The sequence below is a fragment of the Tursiops truncatus genome, chromosome 1 (assembly GCF_011762595.2).
Source record: "Tursiops truncatus isolate mTurTru1 chromosome 1, mTurTru1.mat.Y, whole genome shotgun sequence".
Classification (NCBI taxonomy): domain Eukaryota; kingdom Metazoa; phylum Chordata; class Mammalia; order Artiodactyla; family Delphinidae; genus Tursiops; species Tursiops truncatus.
The window spans coordinates 42,873,011-42,898,585 of record NC_047034.1 but is presented as its reverse complement, the minus strand read 5'-3'; the positions used below and the strand labels follow the sequence as shown (position 1 = coordinate 42,898,585).

At 37.0% G+C, this 25,575-nt stretch overlaps 1 protein-coding gene across 2 annotated transcripts in view; it reads right to left on the bottom strand.

The window, feature by feature from the left end:
- Positions 1-25,575, bottom strand: part of KCNK2 (potassium two pore domain channel subfamily K member 2) — a 221,894-nt gene that overhangs the window by 163,101 nt on the left and 33,218 nt on the right. Inside the window, exon 1 of one of the 2 annotated variants that reach the window (XM_073803350.1) lies at positions 9,568-9,674. The exons of the other annotated variant lie outside the window; for it this stretch is intronic. The gene's annotated coding sequence lies outside the window, so the exon portion shown is untranslated. Of the gene's footprint in view, positions 1-9,567; positions 9,675-25,575 lie in introns of those variants that run through there. 2 annotated transcript variants of the gene reach the window in all.

Genomic DNA, 25,575 nt, shown 5'->3' with positions numbered 1-25,575 from the left:
GAAGAAGCAACCCCCCACTCACCCAAAATTCTGTGCCCAAACATGCATTACTGCACTGTACTGCACGTAAGATGAAGCAACTTACACTTCCTGTGGATTCTCAAGTTTATCTCCCTCCTTTGAAAGAATGTATCTTGAACGCTGTTGTTTCTTCTCCTCTGAGATGGTGTAACTCACTTCTGATGAAATTTCCTTAATTATACTTTTCTCTCAGGTTTCAGCTTAATACCTGTTTACTTCTGCCACATGGCTAGATGCTTCAGATGGGGATCTGGCTCTAGCCCTAAAACAGCTTGCTAGTGGAGTCCAACAGATGCAGGTTAGTTACCATGGAATGTTCTTATGTTGGTTCAGCTTTCAGCTTGCAAATCACATCTGAAATGTTTTAAAGCTAGACAATACAGAGAGCACCGTGACCTTTCCTAAGCAGCCACTCAAAATACAGACCTTCTCATCCATCATCACCACAAACCCCTCCATGAGATAATTAATGTGCACAATTGGGTAATAAATTAGGGCACAATGTTAATTCAGGGTTGTCACAATCTCTATAAAGCTTTTCTCAAACCTTGAGAGTCACATGTCAACATCACACCAGGACTAACACAGCCAATTATGCAAATATATTTATGAGCTGTCAAAGCATCCATTGGGAAAACAGTTGGAACCAGCATAGAAACTTCACTACTACATAATCCCTGTAACTATAATTTGAACGAGAACAAGATATGATGAAGTCCCAAGTTCCTGTGAAATCTGGGTCTTTAGATATTAGAAAATAAAAAATATAGTTAGACAATTAATTTAATTTGATCAGGACAGTTGTCTGATCATATACCCTGACTCTTCTCCTCTGTGAAACCTTCCCTGTTCTTTACCTCTGATAAATTTGATCACAATTGCCCATGGATCCTTATATAAATTCATAGCACCGCTTACTCTTGTGTATACATTTGTCTCTATGTCCTGCTTTCTCTACTAGACTAAAGGCTCTCTGAAGACAACTATCTCATCTGAATTCTTTTTGATTTCTTAGAACACACAGTAGGTATGCAAATGTTTTTTGGCTCGGTATGAATAAAAGACCACCACCATCCCAACACACACAAAATCACCAGCTCTTATGACTTTCAAAGAAGGATTTCGTAACTGTGACATTTATCATCAAAAAGCATTTAATTCACATGAAGGTATTCTCAGTACATTGAAAGTCACTGTATTTCTTCCATGTCCTTTATTATCCCATATAATTCTATTATCACACAGATTCACATGAAGGTCAGCATAGTCACTGGCAAAGACTGTGAGCTGCCTAGTTTCAAATCCAGGCCCAGCCACTTATTAGCCATGCCTTATTTCCTCATCTGTGAAATGGGGGTGAAAAGTAGTCATCCTCAACTTGTTAATGAGACCTAAAAGAGTTAATGCTTGAAAAGTATTTAGAAAAGTGCCCTAAATAGAGTAAGAACTCAGTAAACAATGATCGCTACTAATAGTATTATTCCCAGTGATAGCACTAAATCATGGAGAGAGGGAAAGAAGATGGATCTGAGGTAAGAAGTGAAACAAAAAGGAAGAGGTCATTAATCTTCTGGGGCTTGGCCAGCAAACACCTGGAAGCTGGCTCTTAGGAACCAAATGAGCAATTGGGATTCAGGGAGGAAAAGACAGCTGCAAAAGATGGAGTCAAATTCCAGCACTTCTGTTCTAGAAAGAAGAGAACTCTGCAACTCAGGCAGCTTCTTCCCAGGCAGGAAGCCTTTCCCCTTCCACCTGATGGGAGAGAAGTCCGTACCAGGATGTGGCCAACAAAGGTGGATAAGTGAGATCCAGTTGGATTAGGAAGGGAATAGTAGGCGGGTTCACAAGGCTGTACTGGGAGCCCAGAAACAGACTTAAAGGTCTCTTCTCATCGTTATAGATGTGGTGTTGCCACTTTCTTTATCATGCACATACTCAGATCTCCCTTTGGCTATGGCCCCAACGTTTTGGACTGTTGCTATCTGAAACTAGCCCTTAAATTGTGTTGACTTTACTTTCTATCTCCTTAGCAACTATGATTGCTTTAAATGCTTCCAGGTTTGCTTGATTTTTTTTTCCCTTTCATTGTTATCAATGTTGTTTTCTGGACACAGATAAAACTCTTCTTTTCCACAAACAGGTTTTTGGTTCAGGTACAACTTTTGGAACCCCAAGTTGTTTGGTTGCTAAGGGGACCAATGTATGCAAATAACATATAAATACAATAAGGCTCCTGGGAATGGAGTTTGCTGTTGAGCCAACAGGTGTCATGTGTATTTAATCCTGTGACTCAGATATTGTACCTGTTCCCTCTTTGCAAATTTATCAGGGATCGCTCTTATTTTTCTCACCCTGGTATCATGTTACGCTCATTTTAATTAAAATTGAGATGTCAAATATTTACTGTTCTATTTTTAACAATTTTTGATGAAAATCTGTCACCAAGCACAGCTATGAATAGAACAAACTCCTTTTTTCCTGTTTTTGTATCTACCCCAACAGTAGAATGCTGTTTTGTGGTAGTTTTCCTTTGGATGAAAGTTGGGTAGAAAAAAACTTCATTGTTTTCCATTAATATTTTCTCAAGAAGGGGAACCAATAGTGCGCTGTTCAGATTCCAAAATGCCTTGCCAACCTTCTTGGTAATTAACTATAGTGTTTCCTTTGCCTGAAGTGATGGATGTCATTTGCACCATCTTCATATGTGGCATTACATTCTTCATATACTGTATCCACATATTTGGGGCAATATAGATTTTAACTCCCCATGTCTTTCCTGCTACCCTTGACCCTGAATTCTGAGTTTAGGGTAAGTACTCTTTTACTATGCTCCTATAACATACAGTAGGCATTCAATAAAAATTGAACCACTGTTATTTTTTATATAGGGTTATACTTAAAGCTCTAGGGATTGGGTGGTAAAAATACAAAAACCTCTCTGTAGACATTTATCTAGCTAGGAAAACAACATTTCCATGAAAAAAAAATGAATCATAAAGACAGACCTAGAAGGGAATATAAAGGAAACATCTGCTAAGGTACATAATAAATATTTATTTAAATATTGGCTTGGCCAAAAAGTTTGTTCAGGTTTTCCATAAGATGTTACGGAAAAACCTGAATGAACTTTTTGGCCAGCCCAATAAATTACATGGGAGCATATGCCAGTTATAGTTGAGGACCTCTCTTTGAGAATATTTTGTTAGCAATCCATTTGAAATATTAAATAGGAAAATAAGTTATTTTAAAATTCAATTTGTAATGATTTTTTTTTTTTGTCATTAACCTGGTCTAGATTTTCTCAACGTTCAGCTAGTAAAGTCATCTCAGAGTCAGTCATTCCATTTAGAAACCATTATGTATAACATGATTGTGATTACCACAAATTATTGTGGGTATTTATTACATCTCTCTTTCTCCCTTGCCAGTGAGTTCCTTAGGGTAGGGACTGAGTCATCCTCATGTCACCCTCCCTAATGCCTAAAAGATAGTAGATTCTCAATAAAGGCTTGTTAAAATGAACTCAAGTACTTCAGCAACCTCAGGGACATTTTATTTATAAAAATTTTGCAAATTTTTAAGTATTAAATATTCTAAGAGAACCTAAAATAGCATAAACCTGGATTTTAAAAGTACTAACATTTGCCATATATGCTTCCAATATATTTTTCTCCTTTTTTGAAGACACATTACAACCACAGTCCCAATTCACCCCAGCCGACCCCGTTCCTTTCTTCTTTGTCCTTCCCTTAAAATAACTGCCTTCCTGGAGTTGGTGCTCATCCTTCTTGTGACTGTAAATGTATCCTTCTCATGTGCCTACGTAGCCATAAAAATATAAAGTATTTTAAAATTTACATAATTGGTATCATATTAAATGAATTCTTTTCAACTGGCTTTTTTTTTTTCATTTAAAACTTACATCGACAAGATTTATCCATGTTGAGATATGCAGAGCTTTTTCAAAATTATCCATTTTCCCTGATCAAATTTAGAGTAAAATTCTTTATCATTTAAAATCTAATATTTGCCTTAGGTTATAAAAATGAAAGAAAGTCTTATGAATATGAAGCAAAGAGTCTCTTTGATGTCTTTTCACTCTGTCCAACTACCTTGGCCAGCCCTCTCTACTGACTGCTTTATCAAAGCAAAAAATCCTGAGTTAAGAGCCAGGGATTAGAAATAATAAGCAAGGCATGAACTGTGCACACTGACGCAAAGATCCACTCCAAAAACTGCCCAGCAGTCACCAAATTCATACCCAGTTTAGAGCACTGGCAAGAAAAGGAGGTGGGGATTTCTCTTTTGAAATTTCAGAAGAGATATCTTTCTTTCCTTTCCTCTCAATTTTTCTTTCAAGGACATTTAACTTATTAATAGCCAGACATGGCTATTAACTCAGGACATGGGTTGCTAATGCAAGTTGTCCAAATTTTCCCATCAAATAAGGATGTATAGAGTTCGTGAAAACAAAGCAGTGGCTTAGAAGAAGAGACTTGCTAGTTAATTACATGCACTATTTCCTAAAAGCATTTTCTAGACAAAGTCCCTTTTATCATTTGGCTCCTGGGTACTTAATTCTCATTTAATATGAAACTGAAACATTGAGTCATAATTTACCTCTAGTCAATAACCAGATGACTACTGCTAAGGAAAGAACTTTAGTTTTGAGGTCCTAAATGTTCCTATAAATATATTTAATATATCTCAATTCATGCATTAGATACTTGAGTTCATTTCTCACTTTTCATTCTTTTTTTTCCCCTAAAAATCTAGCTATGACTAAGGACCAATAAAAAGTCTTTTGGAAAAAACTTAAAGGACACACTAAGTTTCTGTGTAACTTCTGGTTCATAGGTATGTGTACTTGAAGATACCCAAGTACAAAATCCAAACTTTGAAGACAGATAAAATAGATGGCAGCCCCTGGCTTTGTAAGAGGATTTATCTGAGCGCCTCTTCAAATTAGAGTACCTCTAAAAATCCTGTTCTATTTTCAAAGTTCTGTTTACACAAAATTTTTAAAATACTTGCTTAAAGCATTAGATAAATCTCTAGGGGTAAGAATGCAAAGCCTTGATAATATAATGTCTAATCCCCCAATTTAAAACTTTAAATAAGTGGTATATTGCAATACCTGCAAATTTGTAATCCTTTATCACCTTTCATTTCCAAAGTTTCCCCACATCAAATAATAACCTAATCTGTTTGATAAAACACAGCTAATATTTAAACACTGAACCACAATACTGACAACCCACAAAACACAGTAAATAAAGAGGGTATATGGGGGGAGGAGCAATAGCAGAAAGAGGAAGATAGAACTTTTCTATTTGAAATTGCAAAGGAAGTTAAATATAAGTAATACAATTACCAGAGATGGACTTCAGTCTGAACTCTTGAATATTAAACAACCCTGCCCCCAATGAAGCTTGGCCTTGATGTTTAAGAAAAGCAAAGTGGCCTCTGTTTTCCAGCTCCTGGAAGACCAGACTCAGCAGTAGTTTTTTGTGTTTTTTTTAACATCTTTATTGGAGTATAATTGCTTTACAATGGTGTGTTAGTTTCTGCTTTACAACAAAGTGAATCAGTTATACATATACATATGTTCCCATATCTCTTCCCTCTTGCATCTCCCTCCCTCCCACCCTCCCTATCCCAGCCCTCTAGGTAGTCACAAAGCACCGAGCTGATCTCCCTGTTCAGCAGTAGTTTTGTTCTTCTTCCCTGACCCAAGTTCCAGTTGTACCTAGAGCAAGCCATGGCTTTCCCAGTTACCTGCATCCGTTTATGGAGCAGCTCAGTATCTGAGCAGTGGGGTCCCTAGAAGATAGTGAGCAAGTCCAAGCCTGTTGGAATCACCCAGGGAAGCAAACACTGTTCTAGACATTGGATTCTGCAGCCTCATCACCAAGGTGATGCAGCCAAACGTACTGTGTCTAGGACTTGGGTAGTTTCTGAATTTTCTGAACTATGTGAAATCCAGTTATTTAATTTCTTTCTTTGGATCCATCCATATTAAATACATAAGCTTTTAAAAATGTAAATTTGACACTTTTTGTCTCATTTATCAGGGTAGTTCAGGTATTTCAGATAAATGTGCTATTTTAACTCTAATGATTCATGTAGAATCTCATTTCTCTAATTCTCTTTGCATGAGCACATGTCAATCTACACAGCTTACTTACATTACCAAAAAAATGCTTAATAACATGATAGATAGATGATAGATAGATGATAGATAGATGATAGATAGATGATAGATAGATAGATGATAGATGATAGATAGATAGATGATAGAAAGATGATAGATAGATAAATGATAGATAGATGATAGATAGATAGATAACAATGATCTTTTTTTCTCAGTCATGTTACCCCCACATCATGTTACTTTTCCTACTTTAGAACTCTGCTCAAAGGGACTTATCCATAAAACCTCCCTAGATACATTCTATGGGGCTCCTGCCACTCTGGTTACATTTAAATTCTTACTTTTACAGATCCAACCAGCTGTTAATTTTGCTTTTCCTCTGAAAATATTGTGAAGGGAGGATTTTTCCAGTGGCTCTGTTCCTTTGTGTTCTTTCTCCATTTCCACATGGCACCCTATCCCCCAGGTTCCTAATGCATCCCAGGACCCTCAGTTATGATACTCCATTAGGGAAATGAAGGCTAGTATACCATTATATATGTTTCCTCTACTCTCTTCCCAATCAAAAGAGACATATTCTGCACGCCATTCTTTCAGAGGATCCGGATTAAGAGATGACTAGCTAACATGATATTTTAATTGATGATGGGTAATTCTTTCAGGCAACACAGGTGCATCTAAAGGAAGTTTTCTACACAGAGCTTAATGGTAAAAATTTCGGTCATTATGGCAAGTTAGTAAAATAATTTCACCATCTGTAAAGATGATTTTTAGAGTCTTACAAATTTTAAAGTATATGGTGACAGTCATAGTTTATAGGATTGGTCCAAATGTTTACTAATTGTTCATGAAGAAAAGTCTCACTAATCCAACAAATTGGGAGGAAATACAAAACAAATTAAAGAAGAGCCAGTACTATTTTTCAGATAGTTTGAAGAAATGCTCCTTTTCCTTGCTTAGCTCTCAGAATGGTGACAGCAGGCTTAAGTCACTTCCCCAGGCCAAGAATTAGGTAATTCCTCTATGGAGAAATTGACACTCCCAAGAAGCAAAGTCTGTAGCTCACTGCCTGCCTGATCCCTAAAATAAGGCTCCCACTCAGAAACTCACCACTCCACAGGCACTCCCCACCACACACACATTGTTATCGTTCTCATAAATACAAATGGACCACCAGGGATCATCAAACATAAGAGGAAATCCTTTAACACAAAAAAGAGCAAAACAATTTTAAAAAATATCAGGCAAACAGAGATAATCCAGAGACCAAAAGAAAATTTCAGAGAAACTGTAAGTATTATTCTGAGAGCTAAGAGAAGTAACTAGGTGAGGTAACAGATGTGATAATTAGCTTGATTGTGGTAATCATTTCCAATATACACATATAAAATCATGATATATAAATATATACAATTTTAAAATATACACAATTTTTATTCATCAATTATACCTCAATAAAATAAAGAAATAAACCTATCTTTTTAAGTGAAAATTCAATAAAATTAGTTATTCATCAAAAACGGTAAGATTGCATCCACAAAATAACAGGAGGTTATAAAAAAGGAACACTCAGAGAACAAAAAGAAACTCTTGGAAATCAAAATCAAAATCAACTCTTGGAAAGCAGAAATTAAAAATTGCACAGAAGTTTGAGCAGATACATTTGAGGATATTCCCTGGAAAGTATAACAAAAAAACACAAAGAATAGAAAAGAGGAAAGAAAATATAAGATAGAAGATTAGTTCAGGGGTTCTAGTGTTAAAATAATAGTAGTTCCAGAAAAAGAGACTAGATAAAATTTTAACAGAGAAAATTGTCAGGGAAATAATAGAAGAAAAATTTCCAGAACTGAAGATCAAAAGTCATCAAACTGAAATACCTCACAGAGTATATACAGCTCAATAAATGAAAAAAAAACTAGAAACTGCCAGAGCAATGGAGATAAAAAGAAGACCCATAACACTTCAAAAGAGAGAAAATAGGTCACTTACTACAAATCAGTATTTAGAGTAATTTTGGATGTATGAATATTAACACCAGAATTTGAAGACATTTAGCAATAACTTCAAATTTCTAAGTAAATGATGTCCAAATCCTATGTGGTATAGAATACAGTTATTTTCAGACATGTAAATTCTCAAAATATTTACCTCCTGTGCTGACATAAAATTCAAAACATTTAAAATCAATCAGGACAGAAGACCAGCATCAGAATGCATGTCTATCACTAACATGTGGGGCATAATGTAAACTCTGCCCAGTTTCCATGAACTTTCTCAGCAACTGTGGGATAATATGCTCCAACAAAGCTAAGAAATAGAATAAGAAACTGGAAGACATGTGATACAGGATATAGAAGTGAGGCAAAAGCAAGTCATAGGAAGATGGTGAAGGGAAGCCCCAGGACTTCAAGAGATCAGACAACCTTAAAGAGCAAATGGTCTGATTCGGAGCGGATGTAAGCAAGGCTGGAGAGATGTCTGCAAGTAAAAAATGAACTTGAGAGATTTCCTCATGGGTGATGCAGTGAGAAAAGATTTATACTTCTGTCAGAGATTTGAGGAACAAAATAATGATAGGTACATGGGAAACAGCAAATTAAAAAATACGGCAATTATTAATCCCAGAGAAAAGACAAGTAGTGCTAGAAAGGAGATACGGTCACATTTCCCTATATAGGTCACAGTGAATGATACTTTTTAATCTGCATAATGTAAACATTGAGTACTGACAACCAGTAATTATGGTATAACACCCTGTGCCTGTTCTCTTCCTAACCCAACACATTTAGTCAACAAATCCCACAAATTCTAATTTGTGAATAGTTTACGCCCTTTCTTCTCCATCCCACTGTTTATGCAGCCAAGTCTTACCTGGAGGCAGGTGACCCCAGCTGAGGGGTCAACCCAGGGTCCTGCCAGGGTCGAGTCTAGGTGCAGAAACTAAAACACTGGTGGGTGTGGGTGACTGAAAGCTCACTAAGCCAAAACAAAATCAAAATAAAACTGAGGGGAGTAATCAGGACAGAGGAGAGAAATTAACCAAGTAATTATGTTATTGAAGACAGTAATGAGAGCAAATTGGGCAAATACAGACTCTGAAAAAAGTGCCTGTCACTTATTTGCTTTGTGACTGCCTTGTTCCTTTGTTTTTTCTTTCTTTCTGTAAAATGGAGATAATGATAGTACTTTCCTCACAGGGCTGTTCTGAGAATTATATCATCTGTGACCTGTAAAGGTGTAGAATTGTCTGGCACACAGTAAGAACTCAATAGATATGTTACTATCATTAGCATAGTTACTCTCTAAAGAGTCAGGAAAAGCATCTTTCAAGTGTGAGAGCATGTGTGGAGATATGGACGGGAAAGGGTGAAGCAAGATGGACCCGTTACCTCATCATTTTGCACCTGGATCCCTGCTGTAGGCTGTGAGTTGGTGCCCTTGCCTCCACCGTATCTCTTTCTAATCTTTTCTCCCTGCTGTGGTCAGAATCCAACCCTCCTGAAAACCTTCCAGTGGCTTCCCACAGCTTCCCACAGCCTTCAGAATAAAATTCCAGCAACTGGCAAGATATAGAGGCTCTTCAACTGCATGTTTCTTCAGGTTCATGTTCTATCTTGCTTCCACATGTTATGAGTCTAGTTCCCAGCCTTTTACTTCCGTGTTCCCCCAAACAGGGCAAGCTCTCCAACTGCCATCTCCTTGCACAAGATCTTGCTCCTTGACCCAAGTCCATCTGGCTAACTTCCACTCATCCTTCAGAACTCCTTCCAAGACTGAGCACTACCTTCTCTCTCTTTCCTTCTCTCAGAGGAACCTCTCTGAACTCCTTCCAGCACCAAGTTCATCCTTTTATAATTCTTATTTCACTGTATTACACTCATTGGTTTTCTGGCATGTTCATTCTCCTTTGAAATCAGGGTCTATATCTTTCACTTCCTAGATCCCAAAGTTTTGGACCATGTCCCAACATATAGCAGATGTTTTAATAAATGTTTGAAGAGTGCATAAATGAGTTTGGGATCAGCAAAATTTACTCCTAAAAATACTAAAAGATTTTCAAAATAGGCCTTTGGTTTAAACAAGCTTTCTGTGATCTTATTTGCACAAATACCCAACTAGCTATCACTTAATAGTGCTGAATCAAACTTCCGCCCATCCCACATCTAAGGATCATGAGTCCTGGCTTAAAGATTTTATTTTGTATTTCAGGCTTAGGGTTCTTGTAGACTCTGTTTGTCCTCCCTTCCTTCTTAGAGTTGGCCTTTTTGAAGCTTGATACCATATTTATTTTCCCACTGTGTTCCACCTACAGGTAAATACCAGATGTTGTAGAATTGCTAAGGTACTAGCCACACAATTCAGTGAGTTTGGCTCATGAGCTGATCACGTGTCTTGTTTATAACTCAAAGGGTTTAAACTGATCTGAAGTGGTACTTAAAAAAAAAAAGGTTGTAGCTTTTAAAAGCAATAAGAGTATCTTTGTTTATTGCACAGGACTCATCTCTCCTCTTTAAAGTCCACACTCTTAATCTGTGTCTTTGGTTTCTGGCATAATGCTTTGATTCCCTGAGAGAAATTTCTAGCCTTTAGAACAGGCTTAGACAATTAACTCTGTCAGAGACCCGTGTAGTACTTAATGAAAGCCACGTATTGGCTAGCGCAGAAAGGAAGAATGTTACCATTAAAATCATAATACCCTGCTGAAGATTGTTAGCATCTATTATTATACTGTAAAATTACTTTAAACTGCCTTATAATTTATAGATAATTTTTTAGAGTTTAAAATCAGTGTTTACAAAGTGAATCAGCTATACGTATTCTAAAACACAATGTAAAGCAATTATACTCCAATAAAGATGTTAAAAAAAAAATCAGGGTTTACTTAAAGCTTCTATAACTTTAAGATTATTTTCTTCTAAAAATAAAACAAACACTAATAAATCCTTCTTTATCCCAACTATCCCTTGACTATTTCCTAAATAACATGACCCCAAAGAAACAGGCTGAGCCACTGTTAGTTAATTACTTAAAACTAATTACAAGGACAACGATTTTTTATTAGAGAAAGATAGTACTTTTGGAATATTTTTAAAGAAATCCACTTCCCTTTTAAATCCACTCAGTTATCCAAACTAACTCTTAAAATATTTTTTTGAAGGCCTCAAGATTTAACGCCAGTGAATTCATTAACTTTTAATCCACAGACCATTTGCATATTTGACAGACTATCATAAATTTTTTTAAGCTGCATGAATGGTTTTCAAATCACAAAAATCCCACATCAACAATACAATTAAAAAACTTGTTCTTTGGAGGTTTTTTCTTTTAAAAGGGACATCGAAACTTAATTTGAAAAATAAACTATATAAATACTCGAGAGACTCATTTAAAACTAATTTCAAAATTGAAAGTATGTCAAATCTCATTCATTTTACATGGATGCTTAAAGCAGATGCTTCAGAACATTTTGAGAATATGCAAAGGCCATATTGTTTGAAGGTGATAACAGATGAATCCATTAATAGTAAACTTTCACGCTCATAAAAGCTAGTTAACGTGTTACCACATCTTCAATGACTGGGTGATATACACAAAGTTTTATGTATAAACATAATTATTTCTAACAGAAGAAGTAAGTTTATTGCCCATCATTAGAGCTGTGGTGTAATAAATCATAATATATATGCATTGTTAAATATTACATACAAATTAAAAACTGTTTTTGAATATATTTTAATGGTATGGTAAAATGTTCTCAATCTGATTAATGAATACTTAAAGGGCTTAGAAACTGAGCATGGTACATAGCATGATATACAAATCAGCTGCTATAATATCAATGTTTTAAAAGATGGTAAATCAGAATATACAACATGCTACCGATTTTGTACTAGATCTATTTCTATTAATATACAGTTGTGTGATCCAAATTTTCCTAATATTCATGTCTTCTGTAATCAGAAAACTTATTTAGAATTTAAAAAAATTTATATCTACAAATATATCACCTTCTAGTTGCACAATCATATATTCTTAAACTTAATATTTAGCTTAAATAGCTAAATGTCTCTCTAAATTTATTCCTTCATATTTTTATATCCACACAAAAGTGATAAACTTAAGAAATCAGATTCTGTGTTAATATTATTAGTCTCAGATTGATCAGGTAATTTGTATTCAGTAAACATCTAAGGCAGAATGAAGAATGAGTTTCCATTCAACATGGTAGAATGGGTTACAAAAGCAACTTACATGCCACTTATGTAGAGAAAATGTACATTCATAATTTTGTCTAAAACTGCTCTAATCTTCCTCAAATTCCTTACCCGCTATATGGCATGAGAAAAAAGAAGGAAGGAAAGAGGGAAGGAAGGAAGAAAGGAAGGAAGGGAGGGAGGGAGACAGGGAGGGAGGGAGACAGGGAGGAATGAATTGAGTTCAAGTCAGTTTAAAAGTCCATCTGAACCAATAATTTATACAAAACACCTAGATATTACTGGTCCTTTGGGAATATTTGCTCTGTCCTTCAGACACTTATCTTCTCCTTGCTTCTTTCATAGATGGTGTCTAGGGCACAGGAAAATGTTTACCTCATCTCTTGGTTTGGGAAGGAAGGAGGCCATGGAAGAGGGCAGGCTCCTCCTTTGTTGTGAATTAGTTGATCCCCTGAAGTATCATTAGGCTGGTCTCTACCAGAGCATTCTGCTGGTATCAACTCTTGACTCCTCTGGTCAATACACCTAGAGTCTCTATTCTTTCTGTCAGTTGGGGCCCAGGCCCTCCCTGCTTATTCAGCCCCACCTCAGCTCTGGCTGGCTGGCACTGCAGACCCTCTGAGTCTTGGCCAAGTCTCCAGGCCCCAGGCTGGGTCCGCCGGCTCTCACCTCAAAACCCATGCTTCAGGGAAACTGAAGCCAGGCTGCACCCTGCAATCTATATAAATATCTAGACTACAGAGTCCCAAGGCATACTGACCACACTGATTTGTCCTGTCAACTGTGTTGGGCCCTAAGCCCACCTCTCCGTGTTGCCTCAGCACCTCCGTGCATGAGGGTCTTCCTATCACAGAAGGGGAGCAGGCCCAGAGAACGTCTGCCGTGGGTGTTCCCTAGGCTTCTGCAACACACACCCCTACAAGCCCCATGGTTCAGACCAAAAGGGTGCATTTCTGACTTTCTACCTCCCATATCTTCTATTTTTCTTCCCCTTCTCTAGGGCTAGATTAGATGGATTTTTCTTTTACTTCATCTTTTGTCTATCACAGATTACCTATATATAAAATTCTGTGATCTAGTTTGGCCAGGCTTGGCATTTTGGACTGTTAAATGGGAGCTGTAGACATTTAGAGAATCCTTTTTCTTCCAACAGCCTCTGGCTTTTAAAGCCACTTATTTGCTGCAAGACTCTGTTTTGAAAGTCATAAAATAAATGATATTGTTTTTCTTTCCTTAATAACCTTAATCCTCACTTCGCCCCAAGGCAGGTAGATGCCTTGAGTTTTTTGTACATTGCAAGTAAAACCAAATCATATTAATTTTTTTCGAAGTAGTATTTATTATTTTTATCACTACTGACTTAGCAAATTTTACTCATTATTAACTTATCAAGTTAGAAGAGGCATGGAAAAGCTTTCTGAATTAACAGCTTGATTGGAATGCTGATTACCTGTAAAGAGTTTCAAATACTGGCAAGGATTCTGTATTCAGAGGCTGAATCATTAATTTAACAGATTACGTATTGAGTTCCTATTATATACTAGACATAACTCTTGGCACCAGGAGAGATTTTGTAAACAAGACAGGCATGGCCTCTGTACTCTTGGAGCTGGAATTCTTGAGACAAGGAGACATGCATATATAAATACATGATACATACATACACACACACAAATCAGAAAAACAGAAGTGAGAAGGGCCTATGTGAAGAAATAAAGTAGTGTACTGTGACCCAAGAGACTGGCTGACTTTTACGTGGACTGGCAATCTAAAGCTGCTCAGAGAGTGACTTTTAAGCAAAAATCAGAATGACAAGAAGGAGTCTGGCAAATGAAGATAAGAAAGAAAAGACAGAGCCGTTTGAAAGGCCCGAAGGGGAAAAAAATCGCAGCTTGGCAAGTTCAAGAAACAGGGAGAAAAACATCTTCAGTGTGGCTTGAGGGTAAATGGCAAGGAGAAAAATAGAATGAAAATTGGAATGGTCAATGGAGGCGATTATGTAGGGTCTTGTAAACAAGGAGAAAGGACTGGGATTTTATACATGCACAAAGGGAGGCCATCAGATGGTTTTAATGGGGAGAATGATTTTATCTTTGGAGAAAGATTGAGGGAGGCAAAAGCGGAAGCAAAGCTTATTTTAGAAAACCTGGTGATTGCCAAAGGTGGCTCGGCCTACTGAGAAATAGTAGTATAAATACTACTATAGTATTACTAAAGTATAGCATTACTAAAGTACTACTAAAGAAGTAGTCTTTATACTACTATACTTGGGCTAGTAGTATAAAGAAAGTGGATGAATTTAATACAAGTTTTGGAGGTAAAATTAACAGGACTTATTCATGAATGAGAGAAAGAGGAATCAAGAATAATTTCTTTGCTTTTGGCATTTTCTGAAAAGATATATAGAGTGAGCATATATCCATTCCCAATCTGCTTAACTAATGGTCCGGAATTCTGTCTTTAGTTCAGTTAAGTAAGATGCAATTCTGTCCCTCCTAGAAGGGAAAGAAGGTGGTAAATATCACAGACATGAGGAATGAATACCTCTGGCAGCCTGTGAATAGGTAAATGACAAGTATCTATCTGGTGGAGGGGCAAGGAGGCCATCATGGAGAAGAGAGAGAGATGCTATTCCTTGAAGAGGGTTGGAGCAAGCTTCAACTGAGTCCACCTGGCATCTGAAAAATCAATCTCTTTCATGTTCGCTTTTTCCCTTTTTACTCCTCACATTCTACTTTCCTATTCCCCAGGCTGCTTCTCCGTCTCTTTATTTTTCTTACATTTCTCACATATTTTTCTTATATTCTTCTTATAAACTTTGCTAATTTTGCCCTTCATCATCATCATCATCATATCGTAATCATCATCATCACCATCACTGCCACCATTATTTATTATTAAACCAGCACACATTTATGATCTGAATTACTTCTTGAAACCTCCCTGGGGGAGATGTGATAGCCCCCTTGAAAGGTACCCTGGGCTTGGCAAGACAAAGCAGTTTGCCAAAGGTTAGGTTACCAGGCCAGGAAGTGGCAGAGCCGAGTGTGAAAACAGGTTCGTCTGCCTCTGTGTCCTCAGCCTGAGCTCTCTTGCTCTGTGGCTCCTCCCTCTTTCCTTCTCACTGCCCTTTCTCTCCTGTCCCTCTCTCCATCTCTTTCTCCCCTTCCGCTTGTCATCCCCTGGCCTTCCCCTGGCCTGTTTGTCTCCCTTTCTTCTGTCTCCTCTCCTGTTTCCTTCTTCTACTCTAGTCAGACTGCCTTGCCCATTCCCTCTGTCCTATCTGTCTATTACTAATCTGAAATTTCGTATGATTACAAATAGAAAATAGAAGTCAAGGACTATTAGAGCTGAAAGAACTTCAGGAGCAGAGCCAAGACTTAAAAGCAGGTCAATGTAGCTTCTATTCCACAAAACCACTGCTCCTAACATACACAGGTCAAGGCAGGAACCATCTTTTTTCATTGTCACCTGTGTGGGTCCTGCCTTGGCTCTCACACCCAGGGTCGTGCCATTTGTGGAGACTATTCTCTCTGCCCTGACCTCTAGTCCAGTCCCTCTGCACATGTAGGACCTGTGTCACATACCCAACCAGGGTTATAAGCACTTAAAAGTTCACTTTTCATCTCACCCACCATGTATAATTCAAAATGAGAATAATACTAGGCCAAAAAGAAAGGGCAAGAATGTTCAAAAAATTGTGATTATCCTATAGTATTTCTATGCTTAAATACACAAAGCTCAAATTCACTCCAAAACATATTTGTACCTCTGGTTTGCTATTGCCCCAAGCATAGGCTTATTCTGACTGTGGGGTAATCCAACTACATAATGCAGATAGCTGGCTAAGAACAGGTTAGGAAATGAGCAACAGTGTAGAAATCCAAAAAGGAGTAATATAGACAAGTAACGAACTTAATTATCACCCACTCTGTGATAGACAAGTGATAAGCTGTTTACATTCAGTTCTTCCAGCAAACATTTTAGATAATTACTAATAGGATTCCTATTCTACTGATGAGTCTCTAGGATAGCAAGTTTTCCAGGAGTTGGTTCTGTTTCTACTGACTCCACAGCATGAGTGAGAGTTTAAGGCACATCCTGCATTACAAACCTAGAACGGACGCTACTTGTTTACTAATGTTCATGCATTAAAACATTAAAATAACTATGGTATTATCTTAACGTCCTTCTCTTTTTCTAAACAAACTTTCAGAGGATCATTAGGTCAGCATTTCATCTCAAGTCAGCACTTTGGATACACACTAGTAATAAATATAGTTGCTATGAAACAACTATTCTAGATACCCTTACGCTCCTAGCTTTCCATGTTTTTTTTTAGTATTTGATAAGCCATTCCTTCAGGTAATATGACACATTTTAATAAATTAAACACAGAGTAATGTATCTTTGATGTGGTCTTAGGCTTTAAATGCATGCTTTAGGATTTGTAACCCGTAAGCCACTGTATATAAAACAGAAATTTCTAGTAATTTGCTATGCCACCAGACAGGAATCCTTCAAGGACAGTGCAATGTATGATCACTGAATTTACAGTTCCATGGGAATGGACTGTAGCCGTTCCTCAGGTAGGTCAGTAGGTCAGTGAAGGTGACAAGAACGCCTACTATAGGCCCAGTGAACATTCCTACCAGATACAGAAATCCAGCCAGAAAGTAGATTAAACCACAATGAAGGGAGGATGGGAGGGAAGTTTGGAGAGAAGAAAGGCTAGAAATCTTGTCTCTCTTCCCTATTCAAGTGAGGAAAAGTAAGACCCAAAAGAAATAGGAAACTGCAGAGGGCATTCTGGGGGCCTGTTTTTACTTCCTCATAATAAAATCAAAGCTCTTCAAATAGTAACTGGAAGAGCATGTCCCTTTCCTCTGCTGTCCCACCCAAGCTTCTGAGACTATCCCTGTAACTATGGAAGCAGTTCTTTAGGAATGCCTTCTTGTATCTTGCTGAAAACCAACAAGCAGTGCAATATTCATTTGTTAGTCCTTTGTTCATGGCTTGTGGAAATATGTGTCTTATTCTCTCTGAAATGGGAAGATATTCTGAGCACGTAGTGAGTATTTCTAATCCCAGACAGTTATTGGGAAATATAAAACACTTGTCTGAAGGTGGTATAAAGACACCCAGACACTGACAAATCTTAAGTATTTTGTTCTTCTGTTTACTCAGGAATAATGGTAATATTCTTTAAGAGACAGAGGGCCATAACCATTTCTTAACATAATATGAACTAATTATTCAAGGTCAAACTTGCAGAATTCTGATGGATTTTAGATTTAATGATAAATTAGGATATTCACGTAATATGCTGAAATAAGCAGTTCATCCAATCCAATTACCATGGAATTTCAATTCTATGTTCATTGTTTAAAAGAGTGATCTTACACTTGAATCGTACACTCAACATTCAAATTAGTGCTTTCAAGATATGATTTCATGAACAGTCATAGTATTTGGTAAAGACAAGTAAAAACAAACCTAGAGGAAAGAACACACTAGAAAAAATGAAACATGGTTTAAAGTACGTGTGCACTGAGAATCATCTTTCTGAGCAAGCTTTGATTGGTTTGTATGGAAAAAGGCTAAAAAGCCCTCTGTTATAACTCAAAAAATGTCCCCAGTCAGGCAATAGTTTGTCTTTGCATATTTTTGTGGTTTGCATTATCGCTTGCTATTTATAGAAAGACATGCTAGTGACCTCGACACAAAAATTGCAGACTTTTCCTCGTGCACAGTAACTCATGGTTGGTGCCTTCCTGGGCCCGGCAAATCTCAGAACACTGGGTGTGCAATGTAGCCTATAGCGGAACCAACCATCTCCAGTGGGCATTTGGTACATGTCTGGAGAAGCTAAGTTATACTGAACAGAATATAGCACATTTTATACTCATGTGATGAATTACGGTTTCCTGGTGGAGGGATGGTGCCGAAAACAAAGCAGCCTTTGAGACCTCTCAAAAGTTTTTCAAATTGGCCTGGGGGTTTCAGCAGTCAGAGCTAAAAATAAGAAGCTGTGTATAAGCCTTTCTGACTTGGAGGAGAAAGACTCAAAACTGCCTTTAACAGCCTCCTAACTATCCAATTCCCCTCCACCAAGGAAAGTGACATTGACAACTCTTAATTAAGGGAAATCTCAGCAACCATTGAGTTCTTTAATCATGGAATTAATACTAACCAATTGAAAAGCTCAAAAAATAAAATTGCAGCTCAAAAATTATAGACTTTATGGTATCTATGCTATCATTTATTTAAGGTGGAGGGCCATTTTGATTTACTAAGGAAAGACAGCTTTGAAAAGTAGCAATAAAACAAAGAAATCAAAGCACAACAGCCAGGGCTGTACTTAGTTCACAAATATCTAACACTTTATTTTTACCTTTGTAATCTAGACGCACAATGAAGAAGAGAGAAAGTATGCATTTATATTTCCATTGTCTCTTTACTAGAATTTCCTAGTTGTAATTGTGATTTGAGTTCAAGCATGGAAACATCACTTTTTCAGGTGAATTTCTGTCCAAAAAAAGTACATTTAACATCTTCCACAAGTTGTTATAATTTGCCTTGTCCACTTAATCTCTTCCTGCTTGTTTGTTCATTCATTCACTGCTTATTCAACAAACTTTCCAATGTTTAACCTCACGTCCTCATACACACTAGGACCTCAAACATTTTTCAGCTGATTGATTTCTGATACCCTCCTACCTATTTCAGGAGACAGGTAGCGAGCATCCTGCTTGAGAGGAGTTTAGTTTTCCACGTCTCTCCACGGATATATTCTTCATTCCTCCGTTGTATAGATGGGAGCCTCAAGCTCATCATTAAATGGCTAAACCCAGAAATACAAACATCAAAAACCCTGCAAGTGGAAACATGAGAAGCTCACATCCCTCTGGGTTGGGAGGAAACAAGTAACCTATCGCTCATTGCTTGCATCTACCCAGCCGACTATAACATACCTACCATTTAGAGAAAAGAGAGGAATCTAGCACATTGGTAAAAACTCAGAGAAATACCTACACTACAGTATGCTACTTAATTCTACGTGATGGTCACAATGCAAAACTGTTCCTCCTCCCTTCCTTCTCATCACAAAACTAATGACTAATGAACACCATTCATGGTTGATGTCCCAAACCTAGGAATCATCATTGATTCCTCTCCCACAACATCTAATCCAGGATTTCTCAGCCTTGGTCCCAATGGCATTTTGGGTTGAATGAGTCCTGTTGTGGGGTTGCTGTCCTGTTCACGGCAGGATATTTAGCAGTATCCCTGGCCTCTACATGCTAACAGCACTTCCCCAGCCATCACAACCAAAAATGTCCCCAAATATTTTCAAATATCCCCCGGGAGAGGGGTGTGAAAATCATTCCCAGTTGGGCACCACTGAACCTAAAAGCAAATCCTGAAAGCTGAAATTCCAAAATTTATCTTGAATCTAAATCTACCATCTGACCCAGATCTAAGCTCCCACCACTCACCTGGACCACTGCAATAGTTTTTCACTGCAACCCCTTCAGTCCATTTTCTGCCCTATTGTCAGCATGATCTTTTTAAAATCTCAATCACATTATATCGTTTCTCTTCTTAAAATCTTCTAATGGCTTCTCGCCATTCTGGGAACTGCTCACCGTATTGTCTCTCAGCACTCTCCCCTTATTCATGGTTCTCTGGTTTCATTGGTGTTTATACTATTTTTCAAACCTGTCAGGTTCTCCCACTTCAGGACATTTATATACTCTCCTTGGAAAGCTGACTCTTTTGTAGTATTCAAGGGTTTGTTCAAATATCATTTCTCAGCGAGCTCCTCCAGAACCATTCTATGTAAATAACTCCCCCTCCCCCAAATACTATACACCATTACCTATATTAATTGTATTATAGTCACATCTATCATCTTTATTTGGATTTATATTATTTTTCATTTTTTACTTTTCATTTATATTACTTTTCATTTTACATATTTAAAATAATATATGATTTTTATATTATTAAATCTACTCAAAGCAATCCAAAGGTTTCTTATCTCACCCAGAGTTAAAGCAAAAGCCCTTCCAGTTACCTGCAAGACCCTGCATGATCTGGACCACTACTACCTACCCGACGTGATTTCCTAACATTCGCCTCTCAAAAGTTGACCTGCACGCTGGCCTTCCTTCTGTTCCCAAACATGCCCAGCACATGCCCACTTTAGAGCCTTTGCACTGGCTGCTTTCCAGCCTGTACCCCAGATGTCCCATGACTCTCTCTCACATCTGCTAGGTTTCTGGTCAAGTGTCCTCTTGTTAGAAGGGCTGGTCTTGACTACATTATACAAAATAGTAAGAAAGAAAAAGCAGCCCTTGTGTACCATCAGCTTGGAGCTATCCTAGCTCTAACAGCCAGGCAAATATATTTTCCTCTTGAATTATAAACAATTTTACAGAACACCAACATTAGACAAGGCTACTCCGTGATGTGATGGATCAAAAACAAGTGCACCCTGTAACTGTGTATGAGTAGAGACTGAGAGAGAGAGAGAGAGAGAGAGAGAGAGAGGAACACTGTCAAACACTGTCCTTTCTCCTAATATGAGTGACTGCTCCATCTTTATCAATTTCAGCCGTAGCTCCACTTTGTCCCCCCCCACTTTACATATAAAATTATTAAGATTATTAAGCAAATCATAGAATTGCTTTGACTTTCTAAAAGTACCCAATCAAGAGCAAAGCCCCACTTCCTTGAAAGTTCTCCAGAATCACCTAACACAACCTCAAGTCCAGTAATAAACCCTTCTTAACAACCTCTTGAGACATTCCACAGTTCCCTATGGTGTGCAGTCTCCCTCACTGCTACGAGTTAATAAACACAACATTGTTCAGCTACAGGTGTGTTTATGTTGGATTTTGCCTGGAGAGCATCAACAATAACATCACCCAACCCCAATGAGCATACTCCATGACTTTAAGTAAAATGTCAATATACACCAGTTTGCTGGGAGAATCCAGGTGTACACTTCTTGTTTATGTATGCCACTTGGTCAGTGCCATCTGTCACCCTCAAAGATGTCCCAGTTTGGAAGATAAATTATACAGTCAGCATATCTTTAATCTGCACTATTTTTCACAATAACCCTTATCTCCATCTAGAACATGATACATTTACTTTTTATTTGCTTCCTCTCCACCCCCTCTCTCTCTCCCCTCCTACTCCCCAAATAGAATTTAAGTCCCATAGTACAGAAACTTTATCTACATTTTTAGTGTTCTATCCTCATCATTTAGAACAGTTCTTGGCACACAGAAGGCTCCCAGTAAATATCTGTTGAATGAATTAACTAATGAAAAGATATAAAAGATATAATAATACAAGAGGTCTTTGAACTATGAACAACTTTTAAAAAATCCTCGCAACCATAAAAGTCAGTCACATTTCTAGATACTAACCTGTAGAAACAAATCAAAATATAGCACCACTTATTCTGGCTCCAAAGCAAATGAAATGCTTAGATTTACAGAATCTAAGGTTCTGAACATGCAGGATCTGTATGTTGAAAATTACAAAATGCTACTGAAAGATATCAAAGACAAAAAATGGAAGTTCATGAACTGGAAGATTCAGCATAGTGAAGATGTCAATTCTCCCCCAAATTGATCTACCAGCTTAATAAAATTCCTATTAAAATCTTTGCAAGGTTTTTATAGACATAGACAAGCTTATTCTAAAATTTATATGGAAAGGTACAGGCTCTAGAATAGCTAAAACAAATAAGAATAAAGTAGAAGGAATCACTCTGATATTAAGGTCTACTGTAAAGCTATAGAAAGAAAGACAGTGTAGTATTAATGGAGGAATAAACACATAGATACAACGACCAGAATAGGTAATCCAGAGACAGAGTCACACATTTATGCCCAATTGATATTTTACAAAGGTGTAAAGTAATTTAAAGGAAGGAAGATAACATTTTCATCAAATGGTGCCAGAGTGACTGGACTTCCACAGGCAAAAAAAAAAATGAACCTAAACCTAAACGTCACACCTTATTCAAAAACTAACTCAAAATTAAGCATGTACTTCAATGTAAACTATAAAGCTATACAACTTTTAGAAAAAATAAAATAAAGTCTTTGGGATCTAGGGCTATGCAAAGAGTTCTTAGACTGGACATCAAAGGAAGACTTGGTAACTCAGACCCCATCAAAATTAGAAACATTTGTTCTGCAAAAGATCCTGTTAAGAAGATGAAAGGCTACAGAATGAGAGAACATACCACGTATTCAACAATAGACTGTTATCTAGATATATAAAGTTCTCTCAGAACAACAGTTTTTTAAAAATCCAATTTGAAAATGGGCAAAAGACATGAAGAGAACTTTCACTGAAGAGGATGGACAGATGTCAAATAAGCACATGAAAATATGATTAACCTTGGTAGCTGTTAGGAAAATGCACATTAAAAACGCAACACCACAATGAGACATCACTATACACCCATCAGAATAGCTAAAGTACAACTTAGTGACAACCTCAAATGCTGGCAAGGAAAATCTCGAACGAACCTTTTGGCCAACCCAATGTATATCATGTTCAAGGCAGCTTTATTCATAATAACCAAACAGTGGAAGCAAACCAGATGCTTTTAAAAGGATAATGGTTAAACAAACCCTGGTACATCATGGAATACTACTCAGCAATAAAAAGGTATAAACTATTGATACACACAAAACTTGAATGCATCTCCAGGCTTGGAGGAATTCTTCCTGGATGACACAGCTTGACCAAGACATGGGGTCTGGTGAACCAGCGAGGTGGATTTCACTCCCCCCTGGCCCTTTGGTTGGGTGCTCAATGGTAAGTCATAGCCCTAGCAAAGAAGGGAATACAATTTACTCTGGGTATTATCTGTCTAAAACAGTAGGGCCCATTTGACTTGAGAAAAAAATTTGAATTGAAAAACCATGCAAGCCTTTTTAAAAACAAAGAATGTGAGGGACTACATTTTATTTGTTGTTATTGTTTGTTTTGTTTCAAAGCATGATTCTCTGCAATGCATATGATCAACCAGTATGAGAAATATATTCAGAAAACCACAAAGTCTATGGAAATTTCATAAGAAACTTCCCTTTCAATCACTAAGCATTAAAAACAAAAACAAAACAAACAAAATACCTTACATCACTGGAAATTCTCATGAAGGCTGTAATGTGAATGCTGCTACCCACACTTTGCTTGGAAAGGAAACACAAAAGACTTTTCATAATATTTCTTCTTCAACTCTAGGTTAAGTGCTAAACTGATGACTGAGTCGATACCAAACTCAAAATTTACAAAAGAAAAAAGTATTGCCCCTCTTGCAGCTAGTGGTATGTATCTGCTGAAGAATCATTGTGCTCAGCTATTTGTTCATTCCTGGTAATGGAGGAATAAGTACTATTTTCTCGATCCAGGAAGATGACCATGAAAGCCTGGCAGTATCTCTGAAGATTTGTCAAAATTATTTAAAGTGAATAAACTGAATTGGAAAAAATATTATTGGAATGTTCACGGATATTACTCCAGAAATTCTAGGTTTGTGATCAATATTCTTGGTGTAATTCAATGAAGAAAACAATGTTGTGGAGGATTTCTTTGCATTTTCATCTGCAAACGGTGGCCTCTAAAACTTGCACAGTGTATGAAACATCAGCTTATTTGCCTTCCTTGATACACATCTACCATTGTTCACAAAATTTTCCTGTCAATTTGGATAAAGAATATCTTTTTCTAACCTTTTTAAAATTGAAGTATAGTTAATTTACAATGTTGTATTAGCGTCAGTTGTACAGCAAAGTGATTCAGTTATGCATATATATATATATATATATACACTGCAGATTCTTTTCCCATATAGGTGATTACAGAATACTGAGTAGAGTTCCTTGTGCTATACCATAGGTCTTTATTGATTATCTATTTTATATATAGTAGTGTGTATATGTTAATCCCAACCTCCTAATTTATCCCTCCCCTCCAGCTTTCCCCCTTTGGTAACTGTAAGTTTGTTTTCGAAGTCTGTGAGTCTGTTTCTGTTTCGTAAGTAAGTTCATTTGTATCATTTTTATAGCTTCCACATATAAGCAATATCATATGATACTTTTTCTCTGTCTGACTTACCTCACTTAATATGATAATCTCTAGGTCCAACCATGTTGCTGCAAATGGCATTATTTCATTCTTTTTTTACGGCTGAGTAACGTTCCATTGTATATATTATGTATAATATATACATAATATTATACATAATATATACAATGGACTATTACTATTGTTACTATAATACTAACATTACTATTACTGTGGAATATATATATACCACATCTTTATCCATTTATTTGTCAATGGACACTCAGGTTGCTTCCATGTCTTAGCTATTGTAAATAGTTCTGCTACATATGTTAAGGTGCATGTATCTTTTCGAATTATAGTTTCCTCCAGATATATGCCCAAGACTGGAATCACAGGATCAAAGGGTAGATCTTTTTAAGGAACCTCCATACTGTTCTCCATAGTGGCTGTACAAATTTATATTCTCACCAACAGTGTAGGAGGGTTCCTTTTTCTCCACACCCTCTCCAGCATTTATTATCTGTAGACATTTTAATGATGGCCATTCTCACACCTCATTGTATAGGTATAAAGAGTATCTTGATATTTAACTCTGTGTAGAAATTGCTAAAGAAAATATGCTTGATTGGTTCTGTGACAAAAGCTATAGTTTCTGCATTGTTAAAACAAGGGAGAAAGTTTACTCCAAAATGTAAAAAATAATTTTCAGAAGATTTTGGCAAATTTTCTAGAGCTATTTTGTTTTAATGCAGTAATACAGGGAGCAAACACCATAGCACTGCTTAATAGTATTGATCATGTATATTGTGAAGTTGTGATCAAGATTAGGGACTTAGGAATAAAAAAGCTCTACATTCAAATCTAGGTTTTATCATTTGCTAGGTGTGTGATCTTGGGCAGTTACTTAATCTCTCTAATCCCAAATCCTATACTTCGCTCAACTTCATCTCTAAAATGAAGATAATAATCCTATTTCATCTAGTTGTTCTGATAATTAACTTAGAAAATCCAAAGAAGCCGAAGTTCTGTATCTTTCAAAATTAATGCAAAATACTTAGCACAATGGGCATATGGTAA